Below are 20,484 nucleotides of genomic sequence, written 5' to 3' on the forward strand. Positions count from 1 at the left end.
AGTGGTGTGGAGAGCCTGGGACTCACGTCTGACAATACCCAGCCCACTCTGGGTGAAAATTGCAAAAAACACAGTTGATGGACAGAATGTAGAACAATGTCATACATTCACCCCAGTACAGAGATCTGGGCCTATATCCATCGTTTTTTTGCACTCCACACCACCCTGGGTTAGACACTGGCTATATGCAAATCAGCTCTGACCCTGTGCCTCATGGGAACAGTCCAGTCCGAACTACCAAGCCATGTCTTTCCCAGACCGGAATCAAGCATCCAAGGACCGGTTTCTGGCTATCAGCCTTCATCAGCCTGGATAGCTTGACTCCAGTGGTGTGGAGAGCCTGGGACTCACGTCTGAGCATACCCAGCCCACTCGGGGTGAAAATTGCAAAAAACACAGTTGATGGACAGAATGTAGAACAATGTCATACATTCACCCCAGTACAGAGATCTGGGCCTAAATCCATCGTTTTTTTGCACTCCACACCACCCTGGGTTAGACACTGGCTATATGCAAATCAGCTGTGACCCTGTGCCTCATCTTATCTTATCTTATCTTAGGGGAAACTTATGTAGCGCTCTGTCACCATAGGTTTCCTGGCGCATGGGAACAGTCCAGTCCGAAATACCAAGCCATGTCTTTCCCAGACCGGAATCAAGCATCCCAGGACCGGTTTCTGGCTATCAGCCTTTATCAGCCTGGATAGCTTGACTCCAGTGTTGTGGAGAGCCTGGGACTCACGTCTGAGCATACCCAGCCCACTCGGGGTGAAAATTGCAAAAAACACAGTTGATGGACAGAATGTAGAACAATGTCACACATTCACCCCAGAGCAGAGATCTGGGCCTAAATCCATCGTTTTTTTGCACTCCACACCACCCTGGGTTAGACACTGGCTATATGCAAATCAGCTCTGACCCTGTGCCTCATGGGAACAGTCCAGTCCGAACTACCAAGCCATGTCTTTCCCAGACCGGAATCAAGCATCCAAGGACCGGTTTCTGGCTATCAGCCTTCATCAGCCTGGATAGCTTGACTCCAGTGGTGTGGAGAGCCTGGGACTCACGTCTGAGCATACCCAGCCCACTCGGGGTGAAAATTGCAAAAAACACAGTTGATGGACAGAATGTAGAACAATGTCATACATTCACCCCAGTACAGAGATCTGGGCCTAAATCCATCGTTTTTTTGCACTCCACACCACCCTGGGTTAGACACTGGCTATATGCAAATCAGCTGTGACCCTGTGCCTCATCTTATCTTATCTTATCTTAGGGGAAACTTATGTAGCGCTCTGTCACCATAGGTTTCCTGGCGCATGGGAACAGTCCAGTCCGAAATACCAAGCCATGTCTTTCCCAGACCGGAATCAAGCATCCAAGGACCGGTTTCTGGCTATCAGCCTTTATCAGCCTGGATAGCTTGACTCCAGTGTTGTGGAGAGCCTGGGACTCACGTCTGAGCATACCCAGCCCACTCGGGGTGAAAATTGCAAAAAACACAGTTGATGGACAGAATGTAGAACAATGTCACACATTCACCCCAGAGCAGAGATCTGGGCCTAAATCCATCGTTTTTTTGCACTCCACACCACCCTGGGTTAGACACTGGCTATATGCAAATCAGCTCTGACCCTGTGCCTCATGGGAACAGTCCAGTCCGAACTACCAAGCCATGTCTTTCCCAGACCGGAATCAAGCATCCAAGGACCGGTTTCTGGCTATCAGCCTTCATCAGCCTGGATAGCTTGACTCCAGTGGTGTGGAGAGCCTGGGACTCACGTCTGAGCATACCCAGCCCACTCGGGGTGAAAATTGCAAAAAACACAGTTGATGGACAGAATGTAGAACAATGTCATACATTCACCCCAGTACAGAGATCTGGGCCTAAATCCATCGTTTTTTTGCACTCCACACCACCCTGGGTTAGACACTGGCTATATGCAAATCAGCTCTGACCCTGTGCCTCATGGGAACAGTCCAGTCCGAACTACCAAGCCATGTCTTTCCCAGACCGGAATCAAGCATCCAAGGACCGGTTTCTGGCTATCAGCCTTCATCAGCCTGGATAGCTTGACTCCAGTGGTGTGGAGAGCCTGGGACTCACGTCTGACAATACCCAGCCCACTCTGGGTGAAAATTGCAAAAAACACAGTTGATGGACAGAATGTAGAACAATGTCATACATTCCCCCCAGTGCAGAGATCTGGGCCTAAATCCATCGTTTTTTTGCACTCCACACCACCCTGGGTTAGACACTGGCTATATGCAAATCAGCTCTGACCCTGTGCCTCATGGGAACAGTCCAGTCCGAACTACCAAGCCATGTCTTTCCCAGACCGGAATCAAGCATCCAAGGACCGGTTTCTGGCTATCAGCCTTCATCAGCCTGGATAGCTTGACTCCAGTGGTGTGGAGAGCCTGGGACTCACGTCTGAGCATACCCAGCCCACTAGGGGGGTGAACATTGCAAAAAACACAGTTGATTGACAGAATGTAGAACAATGTCATACATTCCCCCCAGTGCAGAGATCTGGGCCTAAATCCATCGTTTTTTTGCACTCCACACCACCCTGGGTTAGACACTGGCTATATGCAAATCAGCTCTGACCCTGTGCCTCATCTTATCTTATCTTATCTTAGGGGAAACGTATGTAGCGCTCTGTCACCATAGGTTTCCTGGCGCATGGGAACAGTCCAGTCCGAAATACCAAGCCATGTCTTTCCCAGACCGGAATCAAGCATCCAAGGACCGGTTTCTGGCTATCAGCCTTTATCAGCCTGGATAGCTTGACTCCAGTGTTGTGGAGAGCCTGGAACTCACGTCTGAGCATACCCAGCCCACTCGGGGTGAAAATTGCAAAAAACACAGTTGATGGACAGAATGTAGAACAATGTCACACATTCACCCCAGTGCAGAGATCTGGGCCTAAATCCATCGTTTTTTTGCACTCCACACCGCCCTGGGTTAGACACTGGCTATATGCAAATCAGCTCTGACCCTGTGCCTCATGGGAACAGTCCAGTCCGAACTACCAAGCCATGTCTTTCCCAGACCGGAATCAAGCATCCAAGGACCGGTTTCTGGCTATCAGCCTTCATCAGCCTGGATAGCTTGACTCCAGTGGTGTGGAGAGCCTGGGACTCACGTCTGAGCATACCCAGCCCACTCGGGGTGAAAATTGCAAAAAACACAGTTGATGGACAGAATGTAGAACAATGTCATACATTTACCCCAGTACAGAGATCTGGGCCTAAATCCATCGTTTTTTTGCACTCCACACCACCCTGGGTTAGACACTGGCTATATGCAAATCAGCTCTGACCCTGTGCCTCATGGGAACAGTCCAGTCCGAACTACCAAGCCATGTCTTTCCCAGACCGGAATCAAGCATCCAAGGACCGGTTTCTGGCTATCAGCCTTCATCAGCCTGGATAGCTTGACTCCAGTGGTGTGGAGAGCCTGGGACTCACGTCTGACAATACCCAGCCCACTCTGGGTGAAAATGGCAAAAAACACAGTTGATGGACAGAATGTAGAACAATGTCATACATTCCCCCCAGTGCAGAGATCTGGGCCTAAATCCATCGTTTTTTGCACTCCACACCACCCTGGGTTAGACACTGGCTATATGCAAATCAGCTCTGACCCTGTGCCTCATGGGAACAGTCCAGTCCGAACTACCAAGCCATGTCTTTCCCAGACCGGAATCAAGCATCCAAGGACCGGTTTCTGGCTATCAGCCTTAATCAGCCTGGATATCTTGACTCCAGTGGTGTGGAGAGCCTGGGACTCACGTCTGAGCATACCCAGCCCACTCGGGGTGAAAATTGCAAAAAACACAGTTGATGAACAGAATGTAGAAGAATGTCATACATTCACCCCAGTACAGAGATCTGGGCCTAAATCCATCGTTTTTTTGCACTCCACACAACCCTGGGTTAGACACTGGCTACATGCAAATCAGCTGTGACCCTGTGCCTCATCTTATCTTATCTTATCTTAGGGGAAACTTATGTAGCGCTCTGTCACCATAGGTTTCCTGGCGCATGGGAACAGTCCAGTCCGAAATACCAAGCCATGTCTTTCCCAGACCGGAATCAAGCATCCAAAGACCGGTTTCTGGCTATCAGCCTTTATCAGCCTGGATAGCTTGACTCCAGTGTTGTGGAGAGCCTGGGACTCACGTCTGAGCATACCCAGCCCACTCGGGGTGAAAATTGCAAAAAACACAGTTGATGGACAGAATGTAGAACAATGTCACACATTCACCCCAGTGCAGAGATCTGGGCCTAAATCCATCTTTTTTTGCACTCCACACCGCCCTGGGTTAGACACTGGCTATATGCAAATCAGCTCTGACCCTGTGCCTCATGGGAACAGTCCAGTCCGAACTACCAAGCCATGTCTTTCCCAGACCGGAATCAAGCATCCAAGGACCGGTTTCTGGCTATCAGCCTTCATCAGCCTGGATAGCTTGACTCCAGTGGTGTGGAGAGCCTGGGACTCACGTCTGAGCATACCCAGCCCACTCAGGGTGAAAATTGCAAAAAACACAGTTGATGGACAGAATGTAGAACAATGTCATACATTCACCCCAGTACAGAGATCTGGGCCTAAATCCATCGTTTTTTTGCACTCCACACCACCCTGGGTTAGACACTGGCTAAATGCAAATCAGCTCTGACCCTGTGCCTCATGGGAACAGTCCAGTCCGAACTACCAAGCCATGTCTTTCCCAGACCGGAATCAAGCATCCAAGGACCGGTTTCTGGCTATCAGCCTACATCAGCCTGGATAGCTTGACTCCAGTGGTGTGGAGAGCCTGGGACTCACGTCTGACAATACCCAGCCCACTCTGGGTGAAAATTGCAAAAAACACAGTTGATGGACAGAATGTAGAACAATGTCATACATTCACCCCAGTACAGAGATCTGGGCCTATATCCATCGTTTTTTTGCACTCCACACCACCCTGGGTTAGACACTGGCTATATGCAAATCAGCTCTGACCCTGTGCCTCATGGGAACAGTCCAGTCCGAACTACCAAGCCATGTCTTTCCCAGACCGGAATCAAGCATCCAAGGACCGGTTTCTGGCTATCAGCCTTCATCAGCCTGGATAGCTTGACTCCAGTGGTGTGGAGAGCCTGGGACTCACGTCTGAGCATACCCAGCCCACTCGGGGTGAAAATTGCAAAAAACACAGTTGATGGACAGAATGTAGAACAATGTCATACATTCACCCCAGTACAGAGATCTGGGCCTAAATCCATCGTTTTTTTGCACTCCACACCACCCTGGGTTAGACACTGGCTATATGCAAATCAGCTGTGACCCTGTGCCTCATCTTATCTTATCTTATCTTAGGGGAAACTTATGTAGCGCTCTGTCACCATAGGTTTCCTGGCGCATGGGAACAGTCCAGTCCGGAATACCAAGCCATGTCTTTCCCAGACCGGAATCAAGCATCCAAGGACCGGTTTCTGGCTATCAGCCTTTATCAGCCTGGATAGCTTGACTCCAGTGTTGTGGAGAGCCTGGGACTCACGTCTGAGCATACCCAGCCCACTCGGGGTGAAAATTGCAAAAAACACAGTTGATGGACAGAATGTAGAACAATGTCACACATTCACCCCAGTGCAGAGATCTGGGCCTAAATCCATCGTTTTTTTGCACTCCACACCGCCCTGGGTTAGACACTGGCTATATGCAAATCAGCTCTGACTCTGTGCCTCATGGGAACAGTCCAGTCCGAACTACCAAGCCATGTCTTTCCCAGACCGGAATCAAGCATCCAAGGACCGGTTTCTGGCTATCAGCCTTCATCAGCCTGGATAGCTTGACTCCAGTGGTGTGGAGAGCCTGGAACTCACGTCTCAGCATACCCAGCCCACTCGGGGTGAAAATTGCAAAAAACACAGTTGATGGACAGAATGTAGAACAATGTCATACATTCACCCCAGTACAGAGATCTGGGCCTAAATCCATCGTTTTTTTGCACTCCACACCACCCTGGGTTAGACACTGGCTATATGCAAATCAGCTCTGACCCTGTGCCTCATGGGAACAGTCCAGTCCGAACTACCAAGCCATGTCTTTCCCAGACCGGAATCAAGCATCCATGGACCGGTTTCTGGCTATCAGCCTTCATCAGCCTGGATAGCTTGACTCCAGTGGTGTGGAGAGCCTGGGACTCACGTCTGACAATACCCAGCCCACTCTGGGTGAAAATTGCAAAAAACACAGTTGATGGACAGAATGTAGAACAATGTCATACATTCACCCCAGTACAGAGATCTGGGCCTATATCCATCGTTTTTTTGCACTCCACACCACCCTGGGTTAGACACTGGCTATATGCAAATCAGCTCTGACCCTGTGCCTCATGGGAACAGTCCAGTCCGAACTACCAAGCCATGTCGTTCCCAGACCGGAATCAAGCATCCAAGGACCGGTTTCTGGCTATCAGCCTTCATCAGCCTGGATAGCTTGACTCCAGTGGTGTGGAGAGCCTGGGACTCACGTCTGAGCATACCCAGCCCACTCGGGGTGAAAATTGCAAAAAACACAGTTGATGGTCAGAATGTAGAACAATGTCATACATTCACCCCAGTTCAAAGATCTGGGCCTAAATCCATCGTTTTTTTGCACTCCACACCACTCTGGGTTAGACACTGGCTATATGCAAATCAGCTCTGACCCTGTGCCTCATGGGAACAGTCCAGTCCGAACTACCAAGCCATGTCTTTCCCAGACCGGAATCAAGCATCCAAGGACCTGTTTCTGGCTATCAGCCTTAATCAGCCTGGATATCTTGACTCCAGTGGTGTGGAGAGCCTGGGACTCACGTCTGAGCATACCCAGCCCACTCGGGGTGAAAATTGCAAAAAACACAGTTGATGGACAGAATGTAGAACAATGTCATACATTCACCCCAGTACAGAGATCTGGGCCTAAATCCATCGTTTTTTTGCACTCCACACCACCCTGGGTTAGACACTGGCTATATGCAAATCAGCTGTGATCCTGTGCCTCATCTTATCTTATCTTATCTTAGGGGAAACTTATGTAGCGCTCTGTCACCATAGGTTTCCTGGCGCATGGGAACAGTCCAGTCCGAAATACCAAGCCATGTCTTTCCCAGACCGGAATCAAGCATCCAAGGACCGGTTTCTAACTATCAGCCTTTATCAGCCTGGATAGCTTGACTCCAGTGTTGTGGAGAGCCTGGGACTCACGTCTGAGCATACCCAGCCCACTCGGGGTGAAAATTGCAAAAAACACAGTTGATGGACAGAATGTAGAACAATGTCACACATTCACCCCAGTGCAGAGATCTGGGCCTAAATCCATCTTTTTTTGCACTCCACACCACCCTGGGTTAGACACTGGCTATATGCAAATCAGCTCTGACCCTGTGCCTCATGGGAACAGTCCAGTCCGAACTACCAAGCCATGTCTTTCCCAGACCGGAATCAAGCATCCAAGGACCGGTTTCTGGCTATCAGCCTTCATCAGCCTGGATAGCTTGACTCCAGTGGTGTGGAGAGCCTGGGACTCACGTCTGAGCATACCCAGCCCACTCGGGGTGAAAATTGCAAAAAACACAGTTGATGGACAGAATGTAGAACAATGTCATACATTCACCCCAGTACAGAGATCTGGGCCTAAATCCATCGTTTTTTTGCACTCCACACCACCCTGGGTTAGACACTGGCTATATGCAAATCAGCTCTGACCCTGTGCCTCATGGGAACTGTCCAGTCCGAACTACTAAGCCATGTCTTTCCCAGTCCGGAATCAAGCATCCAAGGACCGGTTTCTGGCTATCAGCCTTCATCAGCCTGGATAGCTTGACTCCAGTGGTGTGGAGAGCCTGGGACTCACGTCTGAGCATACCCAGCCCACTTGGGGTGAAAATTGCAAAAAACACAGTTGATGGACAGAATGTAGAACAATGTCATACATTCACCCCAGTACAGAGATCTGGGCCTAAATCCATTGTTTTTTTGCACTCCACACCACCCTGGGTTAGACACTGGCTATATGCAAATCAGCTCTGACCCTGTGCCTCATGGGAACAGTCCAGTCCGAACTACCAAGCCATGTCTTTCCCAGACCGGAATCAAGCATCCAAGGACCGGTTTCTGGCTATCAGCCTTCATCAGCCTGGATAGCTTGACTCCAGTGGTGTGGAGAGCCTGGGACTCACGTCTGAGCATACCCAGCCCACTCGGGGTGAAAATTGCAAAAAACACAGTTGATGGACAGAATGTAGAACAATGTCATACATTCACCCCAGTACAGAGATCTGGGCCTAAATCCATAGTTTTTTTGCACTCCACACCACCCTGGGTTAGACACTGGCTATATTCAAATCAAATTTGACCCTGTGCCTCATCTTATCTTATCTTATCTTAGGGGAAACTTATGTAGCGCTCTGTCACCATAGGTTTCCTGGCGCATGGGAACAGTCCAGTCCGAAATACCAAGCCATGTCTTTCCCAGACCGGAATCAAGCATCCAAGGACCGGTTTCTGGCTATCAGCCTTTATCAGCCTGGATAGCTTGACTCCAGTGTTGTGGAGAGCCTGGGACTCACGTCTGAGCATACCCAGCCCACTCAGGGTGAAAATTGCAAAAAACACAGTTGATGGACAGAATGTAGAACAATGTCACACATTCACCCCAGTGCAGAGATCTGGGCCTAAATCCATCTTTTTTTGCACTCCACACCACCCTGGGTTAGACACTGGCTATATGCAAATCAGCTCTGACCCTGTGCCTCATGGGAACAGTCCAGTCCGAACTACCAAGCCATGTCTTTCCCAGACCGGAATCAAGCATCCAAGGACCGGTTTCTGGCTATCAGCCTTCATCAGCCTGGATAGCTTGACTCCAGTGGTGTGGAGAGCCTGGGACTCACGTCTGAGCATACCCAGCCCACTCGGGGTGAAAATTGCAAAAAACACAGTTGATGGACAGAATGTAGAACAATGTCATACATTCACCCCAGTACAGAGATCTGGGCCTAAATCCATCGTTTTTTTGCACTCCACACCACCCTGGGTTAGACACTGGCTGTGAGAAGTTGGCCTGATGTGCAGTGCTCACTATTCTAGTGATCACTATATATCAGTCCAAACAACCCTTATTGATGATTGGTTGTAAGTCAACCTTATAGACCAGCTATCCTAGTAGCATGGATACGAGCAGTCTAAGGCTAAGACTCTAGAGGGCGTGTTAAGCCAGCTGTTTTACCATCACATTACCCCTTGAACACCCAGTGAAAGGACACCACACAAGTTGTTATGAAAATAAACAGTGTATTTATTTATAACAAGACTACCCTGGCTCTTTATGAGACAGGGAGCTAAGCACACAACAAAACTCTTACGAAAATACTTTTAAGTTAGCACGTTACATAAATGCCCGAGGGGCACGCAAAACCATATACGCTAAAAGTGGAATGCGAATTACTAGCAGGTAAGTAACAGTTCTAATAGGCTTTGGAATCGCTAGGACTGGACTAGGGAATCGTTAGATTACTACTAGGAGGCCCAGGGGACTCGGGTGCAGAGTGTGCACTCTCACGCGGGATGCGGGACAAAGTCTATGGAAGCTAGAATTCACAAAGTTAGTGTTCACGGGCGAACCCGACCTGGTAGGGAGAAAACGACAGTGGATCCTGACCCTTGGATAGTGAGGCTATGCTGGGACACCGGAGTGCCGAAGTTACCTAGCCCAGGGGCTGCAGCTGCATAGGTCTGAAAAGACGTCGGGGATCTCGTTGCCGGACCAGGAGCCTGGAAGGAAGAAGTTGCTGGCAGGCGACCAGTGAAGAAAAGTTCGATGGATCCAAGCCTGGATCAAGGAAGAAGAAACCTGAAAGCAGAGGGGACCAAGTTCTTGAATCACTAGCCAGTGATTAAGTGGGCACCAGGATGGCACCGGGCGAAGTCACCGCAGTCAGGTGAGTGGGCGCTGCTGGGCTCTGCAGTCTCTCGGACCAGGAGGCGTTGTCGGCGACCAGGATGGAGGTGCGAGCTGTCCCACGAAGGATGAAGTCGTCGGCGTCGAAGTTACCCAGGAGTGGGCAACAAGCCTTGGCTAATTCAAGCCCACGCGGTGGACTCAAAATGGCGTCTTGAGTGGACCAGGAGGGTCCGGGGTGCTCCTCTTCTGGAAGGGAGCAAGGGCCAGTCTGGAGCAACCAGACCAGCAGCAGAAATGTCGTCGGGCGTCGTCAGGAAGGCCACAAGCCAACGGGCTAGTAGCCAAACAACGCGGTGAGCAGCGGAAAGCAGAAGGGCCCCACGCAGATCGTGGAGATGCTGGGGGGCTGCACTTCGGAGCTGGAGCTGCTCAGAGTCGGGGCTTCTCGGACCCCAAAGCACTCACCAGGAATTCACTCGGCGGGCTTGCTGGAAAGAAGTCGTGCAGTCTTGCAGATGGCCGGTCCCTTGAGGTCTCGTCGCACCCACGGTTCTCAGCTGGGCTGTAGAGGTGGGTAGAGGTCAGAGGTGCCAGGGAAGCCGGTTCTCGTCGAGCTGGGCAGTCGGATTCCGGAGGAAGGACTTGCAGCAGACCGCAGTGTTCTTAGATGGTGCCTGCGGATGCAGGGTGACTACTCCTTAGTCACAAGGGAGAAATCTTAGGAAGAAGTCTTGAGTTCCTTTCGCAGAAAGTAGTTTCAGGATTCAAAGATGATCTGATTTGGAAGGGGGCCAGTCTCTACCTTTATCCTGTAAAAGGGGGCTGGCACGCGACTAGGTCCTGCCCTAGGGGTGGGACCAGAAGGGGGGTGGTTACACCCACTTCCTTGGCGGGCTTTTCCCCAGGCCAGGGGCTGGAGTGCCCCTGGAACTGGTTCCAGCCGGCCTATGCACAGTGAGCACCGGGGTGCCACTTGCAGTCACCTTCCTCTAAAGCCCTGCCTACCTACAATACACAAAACCCTGTCTGGGACGGTGCTGGCACCGCCCCTGGCAGGAAACCCTTTGTCCTTATCTCCTGCTCTGGGAGGACTCCCAGCAGCAGGAGGGCAGACTTGTGTCTCGGTGGCAGCATCCATTTTGTGGATGCTAAGGCTCTGTCTGACTTTTAACCGGGTTATAGGTTACAGGCATGTCGTGTCCCTCTAGAAGGGTGGAATGCTAACCCCGTCGCCAGAATTGGCGAGGGGTTAGTATTCCAATTCGTATGACACCTTACTCGACATGTTTTGATAAAGCGATACCAGAGTTGGCACATAACCGCGAGGATTATAATGCACTTAAGAGTATATGGTATGCGATATCATGGAAACGGCTAAGGGATGGATCCCGAAAGCCGCAGACAGGCTCAGCTCATGCTAGAGCACCATCTCACACGATTCCAAGCACTCTGCCTTCAGGATTGTTAAGGCCTGCTATAGGAGTGACTGATAGGAGATCTGTGTGTCCATTTTTAGGGTTAGATATAGGTATACTATATCTAAAGCAAAGGGTGAGTACACCACCTTGCCCCAGCTGTCGTGCAGCCAGTTGTGTCAGTTTTAGTTAGTCAATCCAGGGGTGGCATAATACATGCTTCAGCCCCTGGGAGACTTCTGGGTGCACCTCAGCCCTGGGTACAGGGACTTGGAGAGGGCCCAGTGCCAATTCAGTACCTAAGTACAATTTGGATAGAGAGAACAGCTAGGCTGTGGGTCTGATTAGCAGGCCCACAGCCAGGGAAAGTCGTAAACCAGTGCAGCAAAAAGCAAAAATCTGGGTGATCATAGGATTGCAGACCCTACTCTCCTACATGACCCCCCCCCCAAACTTTGGGACAATAAGCTAACCTTGACCAGGTGAGTCTTCTTGCTCTAAGTGGAAATACCTGGAGAGCCCATCAGCATTGCTGTGATCAGTCCCAGGTCTATGCTCCACTGTAAAATCCATCCCCTGTAGGGAAATGGACCACCTAAGCAGTTTGGGGTTTTCACCCTTCATCTGATTTAGCCACAAGAGGGGCTTATGGTCTGTCTGAATGGTGAAGTGAGTGCCAAACAAGTAGGCCCTCAGCTTCTTCAGGGCCCAGACCACAGCAAAGGCCTCCCTCTCAATAGCTGACCAATTTTTCTCTCTGGGTGTCAACCTTCTACTAATGAAAGCAATAGGCTGATCATTACCATCAAAATTCAGTTGAGACAGAACAGCTCCCACACCCAACTCAGAAGCATCTGTTTGGACAATGAATGGCTTGGAGTAATCTGGACTCTTGAGGATAGGTGCTGTGCACATGGCCTGCTTTAGGTCATTGAATGCTTTCTGACAGCTTGCTGTCCACTGAACTTTCTTTGGCATCTTCTTGCTTGTCAGGTCATTAAGGGGGGTCACTATGGACCCATAATTTCTGACAAACTTCCTATAGTACCCAGTCAGGCCCAAGAAAGCTCGAACCTGAGTCTGGGTGATTGGAGGAGTCCAGTCCTTGATGGCCTGTATCTTACTCTCCAGTGGCTGAACCTGGCCTCCACCTACAAGGTGGCCCAGGTATACAACCTGTGACTGCCCTATCTGGCACTTTGTGGCCTTGATAGTGAGGCCTGCCTTTTGCAGGGCCTCTAACACTTTCCTCAGGTGGACCAGGTGATCCTCCCAGGTGGAGCTAAAGACAGCAATATCGTCAAGATAAGCTGCACAGAAGTCATCCAGCCCAGTGAGGACTTGATTCACCAACCTTTGGAAGGTGGCAGGTGCATTTTTCAGTCCAAAGGGCATTACCACAAATTGATAATGCCCTCCAGGGGTAGAAAATGCTGTCTTGGATTTGGCTTCCTCAGCTAACCTGATTTGCCAATACCCAGCTGTCAAATCAAATGTGCTTAAGAAGTTGGCAGAAGCCAATCTATCTATAAGCTCATCTGCTCTTGGTATTGGGTGGGCATCAGTCTTAGTGACTGCATTGAGGCCTCTGTAGTCTACGCAAAACCTCATCTCTCTCTTACCACCCTGGGTGTGAGGCTTTGGCACTAGAACTACTGGGCTAGCCCAAGGGCTATCTGAGGGCTCAATGACTCCCAGTTCCAACATTTTCTGCACTTCAGTTTTGATGCAGTCTCTAACATGATCAGGCTGTCTGTAGATTTTACTCTTGACAGGCAGGCTGTCTCCAGTGTCAACATCATGGGTACACCAATCAGTTTGGCTGGGTGTCAGAGAGAACATATGTCGAAAGGATTGCAGAACTTGCCTGCAATCCTGTTGCTGATGTTCAGTGAGGCTGCCACAAAAGGCAACACCATCAACTGATCCATCATCAGGATTCTGAGTGAGCAGGTCTGGGAGAGGGTCACTCTCTTCCTCCTGTCCCTCATCTGTGGCCATGAGCAAGCTCATGTCCTTCCTGTCAACATATGCCTTGAGCCTGTTAACATGGAGCACTCTGAGAGGGCTCCTGGGAGTTCCAAGGTCCACCAAGTAGGTAACCTCTCCCTTTTGCTCAATGATGGTGTGGGGCCCAGACCATTTGTCTTTCAGAGCTGCTGGGGCCACTGGCTCCAGCACCCACACCTTCTGTCCTGGCTGGTACACAGTCAGTACAGCCTTTTGGTCATGCCAAGCTTTTTGAAGTTCCTGGCTGGCCTCAAGGTTTTTAGATGCCTTCTCCATATACTCAGCCATCCTGGAGCGGAGACCAAGTACATAGTCCACTATGTTGGTTGCAGGCTTTTTGAGAGGTCTCTCCCATCCTTCCTTCACCAAACACAGGGGTCCTCTTACAGGATGCCCATACAGAAGCTCAAAAGGGCTGTAGCCAACCCCCTTCTGTGGGACCTCTCTGTAAGCAAACAAGAGGCAGGGGATCAGGACATCCCATCTTCTCCTAAGAGTTTCAGGTAGTCCATGAATCATCCCTTTGAGGGTCCTGTTGAATCTCTCAACAAGCCCATTGCATTGTGGATGGTAGGGTGTGGTGAACTTGTAGTTCACACCACACTCCTTCCACATTGCAGTCAGATATCCTGACATGAAGTTTGTACCTCTGTCAGAAACGACCTCCTTAGGGAAACCCACTCTGGAGAACACTCCAACTAGGGCTCTTGCCACTACAGGGGCTGTAGTGGTCCTAAGGGGAATAGCCTCAGGATACCTGGTGGCATGGTCCACCACCACCAGTATAAACTTGTGTCCTGATGCTGTCTGGGGTTCCATTGGACCAACAATGTCAATCCCCACTCTTTCAAAGGGAACCCCCACCACAGGTAGTGGTATGAGGGGGGCCTTTGTTGTGCCACCTGACTTACCACTGGCTTGGCAAGTGACACATGAGCGACAAAACTCCTTGGTATTCTCATTCATATGGGGCCAGTGAAAGTGTGAGACAAGCCTGTCCCAAGTCTTTGTCTGACCTAAATGACCTGCAAGGGGAATCTCATGGGCCAAGGTGAGAAGGAAACCTCTCAGAGACAAGGGGATGACCAGCCTCCTGGTTGCACCAGGCTTGGGGTCTCTTGACTCAGAGTACAGGAGTCCATCTTCCCAGTATACCCTGTGGGCACCTGTGGCATTCCCTGCAGCCTCAGCAGCAGCCTGCTGTCTGAGGGGTTCAAGGGAAGGGCAGCTCAACTGTTCCTTCCCCAGGTCTGCTCTGGAGGGTCCCCCTGAGCCCAGAAACTCAACTTGATCAAGTTCAAGCTCTTTAGGCTCAGTTTCCCTCAGCTCTTCTAGATCAGCCTCCTCAGAGACTTGATCCTCAACCTGGGGCAAGGGGGAAGGCAAAGCCTTACCCTTACTGCTCTTCTTCTTGGAAGGTGTCTGGTCCATAATTTCAGGATCCAGCACCTGTTCAGTGGGGCATCTTCTGGCCTGTGACCTAGTCACAGCAAGCACATGTGCTGGCAAGCCTAACATCTCCATGTGAGTCCTCTGCTCCACTTCTGACCATTGTGATGACTCCAAATCATTGCCCAACAAACAATCAACTGGGAGGTCTGAACTGACTACAACTTTCTTTTGTCCCTTCACTCCACCCCAGGAGAAAGCCACAATTGCCACACTATGACTAGTAGTGACATTGCTGGCATTGGTCACCAGGAAATCAGTACCTGGCATGATCTGTCCAGGGTCCACAAAGTTAGGTGTCACCATGGTGACACTGGCACAAGTGTCCCTATAGGCCTGAGCCATCTTGCCATTAATCAAAGGTGTCTGCCTGTATTTGCCCAAAGTATTGGGACTTATTTCAGGGGACATATCCATATCCCCTGTACAGACAAGGACAGCCTGAGTGAGTGTGCCAACTAAGTTGTCAGACCCCTCAGTACCCAAGGTTAACCCAACTAATGCATTGGGAGTGACACTACCACTACTGACTGTACTAGGGGGTGCAGTTGCTTTAGGAGCTGTAGTGGCAGGAGTTTGTCCTCCTCTTTTGGTGCACTCACTAAACCAGTGAGATTTACTTTTGCAGTACTGGCACCACCTTTTTGACTGGCCTTCTTGAGTCTTCTTCTTCTGGGAAGCCTGACCCCCACCCTCTTTGGTTTGTTGGGGACCTGGTGAAGACTTCTGGTCATTTTGCTCATTCTTAACATTACCCTTCTGGTCTGCTTTCTTCTGACCACCCTGGTTCTGGTTCTGGTTCTGCTTGATCCTTGTCCTGACCCATTTGTCTGCCTTCTTTCCCAATTCTTGGGGAGAGGTCAGATCTGAATCAACAAGGTGCTGGTGCAGCAACTGGTTCTGACAATTGTTCAAAATTTGTTCTCTCATCATTAGATTATACAATCCTGTGTAATCTGTAACCTTGCTACCCAGCAACCAGCCCTCCAAAGCCTTAGTGGCACAATCCACAAAATCAGACCAGTCCTGAGACTGAGTTTTCTGGGTGTCTCTGAACAGCAACCTGTACTGCTCAGTGGTTAAACCAAACCCATCAACCAGTGTATTCTTCAGGACCTGGTAATTGTTAGCATCCTCCACTCTTGTAGTGAGGAGCTTATCTCTACCTTTACCATCAAAGGAGAGCCACAGTATAGCTGCCCACTGACTCTGGGGAATGCCCTGCACAGTGCAGGCCCTCTCCAGAGCAGCCATCCATTTCTGGATGTCATCCCCTTGCTTAAAGGGGGGCACTATTTTAGTCAGGTGTTTAGTATCTAAACCCTTCTCTCTATCTCTTGGGAGATTGCTGCCACCAGTGGGAGCTAGCCCACTCATCTGCTGCTCTCTTGCCAGGGCAAGCTTCTCTTTGGCCAGGGCAATTTCTTCCCTTTCAATCCTCAGTTCAGCTTGTCTCATCCTAGCTTCATGCTCCTTTCTCTGAGGGGAAGTAAATCTCCTCTGTGGAGGATTCCTTCTCCCCTGAGAAGAGGCATTAGAGTGCAGAGATCTATTGGAGTCCCTAGAAAGAGATCTATCTCTCCTAACTCCAAGGTTAGGCCCACTTCGGGTCAGTACTGGGGGGCCCCCAGATCCTAGCCCAAGTAAGTCTAAGTTGGTCCTAGTTAGCCTTCTGACTACCTCAAGACCCTTGTCTACCTCATCCCCAGAGAGTACCTCCTGATCCTCCTCCTCAACTGCTGAATCAGTGTTGTGGAGATCTGGATCCCCAGAGGTTCCCTCTAAGGCTGGCATGTTCTCATGTAACTGAGAAAGCTTTCTGGCATCATATGTCTCTAAGAGACCTATCAGAAAGGAAGTGGTGGGGTTAGACCCCTGCTTCAGTTTTCTGGAGACACAGATCTGTCTCATCTCATGGAAACTGAGAGCTGCATATCTTGAAGTGACCTGTGGAGGGTCAACACTGACCAGGGGAGTCTCAGTAGAGTCCCCCTGAGTCGACATGCTTTTCTAGTGAGGTGTAAGTGGTGCACTTACCTACACTATATGTTTGCCTACTGATCCCTTGCTAGAGTTGTAGTTTAGGGTGTGCTAGGCCCTAGGAGCTACAACAGCTGGTTCAGTAGAACTCAGAGTATTCTAAGCTAAGTTATATGTACCTTTAGTACTTATGTGATCTTTCACAAGATATTCTTAGGATATGTGTGGTAAAACAACAGCAAGCTCAAATCCCAACCGCTGCTCACCAATGTGAGAAGTTGGCCTGATGTGCAGTGCTCACTATTCTAGTGATCACTATATATCAGTCCAAACAACCCTTATTGATGATTGGTTGTAAGTCAACCTTATAGACCAGCTATCCTAGTAGCATGGATACGAGCAGTCTAAGGCTAAGACTCTAGAGGGCGTGTTAAGCCAGCTGTTTTACCATCACATTACCCCTTGAACACCCAGTGAAAGGACACCACACAAGTTGTTATGAAAATAAACAGTGTATTTATTTATAACAAGACTACCCTGGCTCTTTATGAGACAGGGAGCTAAGCACACAACAAAACTCTTACGAAAATACTTTTAAGTTAGCACGTTACACAAATGCCCGAGGGGCACGCAAAACCATATACGCTAAAAGTGGAATGCGAATTACTAGCAGGTAAGTAACAGTTCTAATAGGCTTTGGAATCGCTAGGACTGGACTAGGGAATCGTTAGATTACTACTAGGAGGCCCAGGGGACTCGGGTGCAGAGTGTGCACTCTCACGCGGGATGCGGGACAAAGTCTATGGAAGCTAGAATTCACAAAGTTAGTGTTCACGGGCGAACCCGACCTGGTAGGGAGAAAACGACAGTGGATCCTGACCCTTGGATAGTGAGGCTATGCTGGGACACCGGAGTGCCGAAGTTACCTAGCCCAGGGGCTGCAGCTGCATAGGTCTGAAAAGACGTCGGGGATCTCGTTGCCGGACCAGGAGCCTGGAAGGAAGAAGTTGCTGGCAGGCGACCAGTGAAGAAAAGTTCGATGGATCCAAGCCTGGATCAAGGAAGAAGAAACCTGAAAGCAGAGGGGACCAAGTTCTTGAATCACTAGCCAGTGATTAAGTGGGCACCAGGATGGCACCGGGCGAAGTCACCGCAGTCAGGTGAGTGGGCGCTGCTGGGCTCTGCAGTCTCTCGGACCAGGAGGCGTTGTCGGCGACCAGGATGGAGGTGCGAGCTGTCCCACGAAGGATGAAGTCGTCGGCGTCGAAGTTACCCAGGAGTGGGCAACAAGCCTTGGCTAATTCAAGCCCACGCGGTGGACTCAAAATGGCGTCTTGAGTGGACCAGGAGGGTCCGGGGTGCTCCTCTTCTGGAAGGGAGCAAGGGCCAGTCTGGAGCAACCAGACCAGCAGCAGAAATGTCGTCGGGCGTCGTCAGGAAGGCCACAAGCCAACGGGCTAGTAGCCAAACAACGCGGTGAGCAGCGGAAAGCAGAAGGGCCCCACGCAGATCGTGGAGATGCTGGGGGGCTGCACTTCGGAGCTGGAGCTGCTCAGAGTCGGGGCTTCTCGGACCCCAAAGCACTCACCAGGAATTCACTCGGCGGGCTTGCTGGAAAGAAGTCGTGCAGTCTTGCAGATGGCCGGTCCCTTGAGGTCTCGTCGCACCCACGGTTCTCAGCTGGGCTGTAGAGGTGGGTAGAGGTCAGAGGTGCCAGGGAAGCCGGTTCTCGTCGAGCTGGGCAGTCGGATTCCGGAGGAAGGACTTGCAGCAGACCGCAGTGTTCTTAGATGGTGCCTGCGGATGCAGGGTGACTACTCCTTAGTCACAAGGGAGAAATCTTAGGAAGAAGTCTTGAGTTCCTTTCGCAGAAAGTAGTTTCAGGATTCAAAGATGATCTGATTTGGAAGGGGGCCAGTCTCTACCTTTATCCTGTAAAAGGGGGCTGGCACGCGACTAGGTCCTGCCCTAGGGGTGGGACCAGGAGGGGGGTGGTTACACCCACTTCCTTGGCGGGCTTTTCCCCAGGCCAGGGGCTGGAGTGCCCCTGGAACTGGTTCCAGCCGGCCTATGCACAGTGAGCACCGGGGTGCCACTTGCAGTCACCTTCCTCTAAAGCCCTGCCTACCTACAATACACAAAACCCTGTCTGGGACGGTGCTGGCACCGCCCCTGGCAGGAAACCCTTTGTCCTTATCTCCTGCTCTGGGAGGACTCCCAGCAGCAGGAGGGCAGACTTGTGTCTCGGTGGCAGCATCCATTTTGTGGATGCTAAGGCTCTGTCTGACTTTTAACCGGGTTATAGGTTACAGGCATGTCGTGTCCCTCTAGAAGGGTGGAATGCTAACCCCGTCGCCAGAATTGGCGAGGGGTTAGTATTCCAATTCGTATGACACCTTACTCGACATGTTTTGATAAAGCGATACCAGAGTTGGCACATAACCGCGAGGATTATAATGCACTTAAGAGTATATGGTATGCGATATCATGGAAACGGCTAAGGGATGGATCCCGAAAGCCGCAGACAGGCTCAGCTCATGCTAGAGCACCATCTCACACGATTCCAAGTACTCTGCCTTCAGGATTGTTAAGGCCTGCTATAGGAGTGACTGATAGGAGATCTGTGTGTCCATTTTTAGGGTTAGATATAGGTATACTATATCTAAAGCAAAGGGTGAGTACACCACCTTGCCCCAGCTGTCGTGCAGCCAGTTGTGTCAGTTTTAGTTAGTCAATCCAGGGGTGGCATAATACATGCTTCAGCCCCTGGGAGACTTCTGGGTGCACCTCAGCCCTGGGTACAGGGACTTGGAGAGGGCCCAGTGCCAATTCAGTACCTAAGTACAATTTGGATAGAGAGAACAGCTAGGCTGTGGGTCTGATTAGCAGGCCCACAGCCAGGGAAAGTCGTAAACCAGTGCAGCAAAAAGCAAAAATCTGGGTGATCATAGGATTGCAGACCCTACTCTCCTACATGACCCCCCCCCCAAACTTTGGGACAATAAGCTAACCTTGACCAGGTGAGTCTTCTTGCTCTAAGTGGAAATACCTGGAGAGCCCATCAGCATTGCTGTGATCAGTCCCAGGTCTATGCTCCACTGTAAAATCCATCCCCTGTAGGGAAATGGACCACCTAAGCAGTTTGGGGTTTTCACCCTTCATCTGATTTAGCCACAAGAGGGGCTTATGGTCTGTCTGAATGGTGAAGTGAGTGCCAAACAAGTAGGCCCTCAGCTTCTTCAGGGCCCAGACCACAGCAAAGGCCTCCCTCTCAATAGCTGACCAATTTTTCTCTCTGGGTGTCAACCTTCTACTAATGAAAGCAATAGGCTGATCATTACCATCAAAATTCAGTTGAGACAGAACAGCTCCCACACCCAACTCAGAAGCATCTGTTTGGACAATGAATGGCTTGGAGTAATCTGGACTCTTGAGGATAGGTGCTGTGCACATGGCCTGCTTTAGGTCATTGAATGCTTTCTGACAGCTTGCTGTCCACTGAACTTTCTTTGGCATCTTCTTGCTTGTCAGGTCATTAAGGGGGGTCACTATGGACCCATAATTTCTGACAAACTTCCTATAGTACCCAGTCAGGCCCAAGAAAGCTCGAACCTGAGTCTGGGTGATTGGAGGAGTCCAGTCCTTGATGGCCTGTATCTTACTCTCCAGTGGCTGAACCTGGCCTCCACCT

This window comes from Lissotriton helveticus, chromosome 3_1 (assembly GCF_964261635.1).
Source record: "Lissotriton helveticus chromosome 3_1, aLisHel1.1, whole genome shotgun sequence".
In the NCBI taxonomy this organism is placed as follows: domain Eukaryota; kingdom Metazoa; phylum Chordata; class Amphibia; order Caudata; family Salamandridae; genus Lissotriton; species Lissotriton helveticus.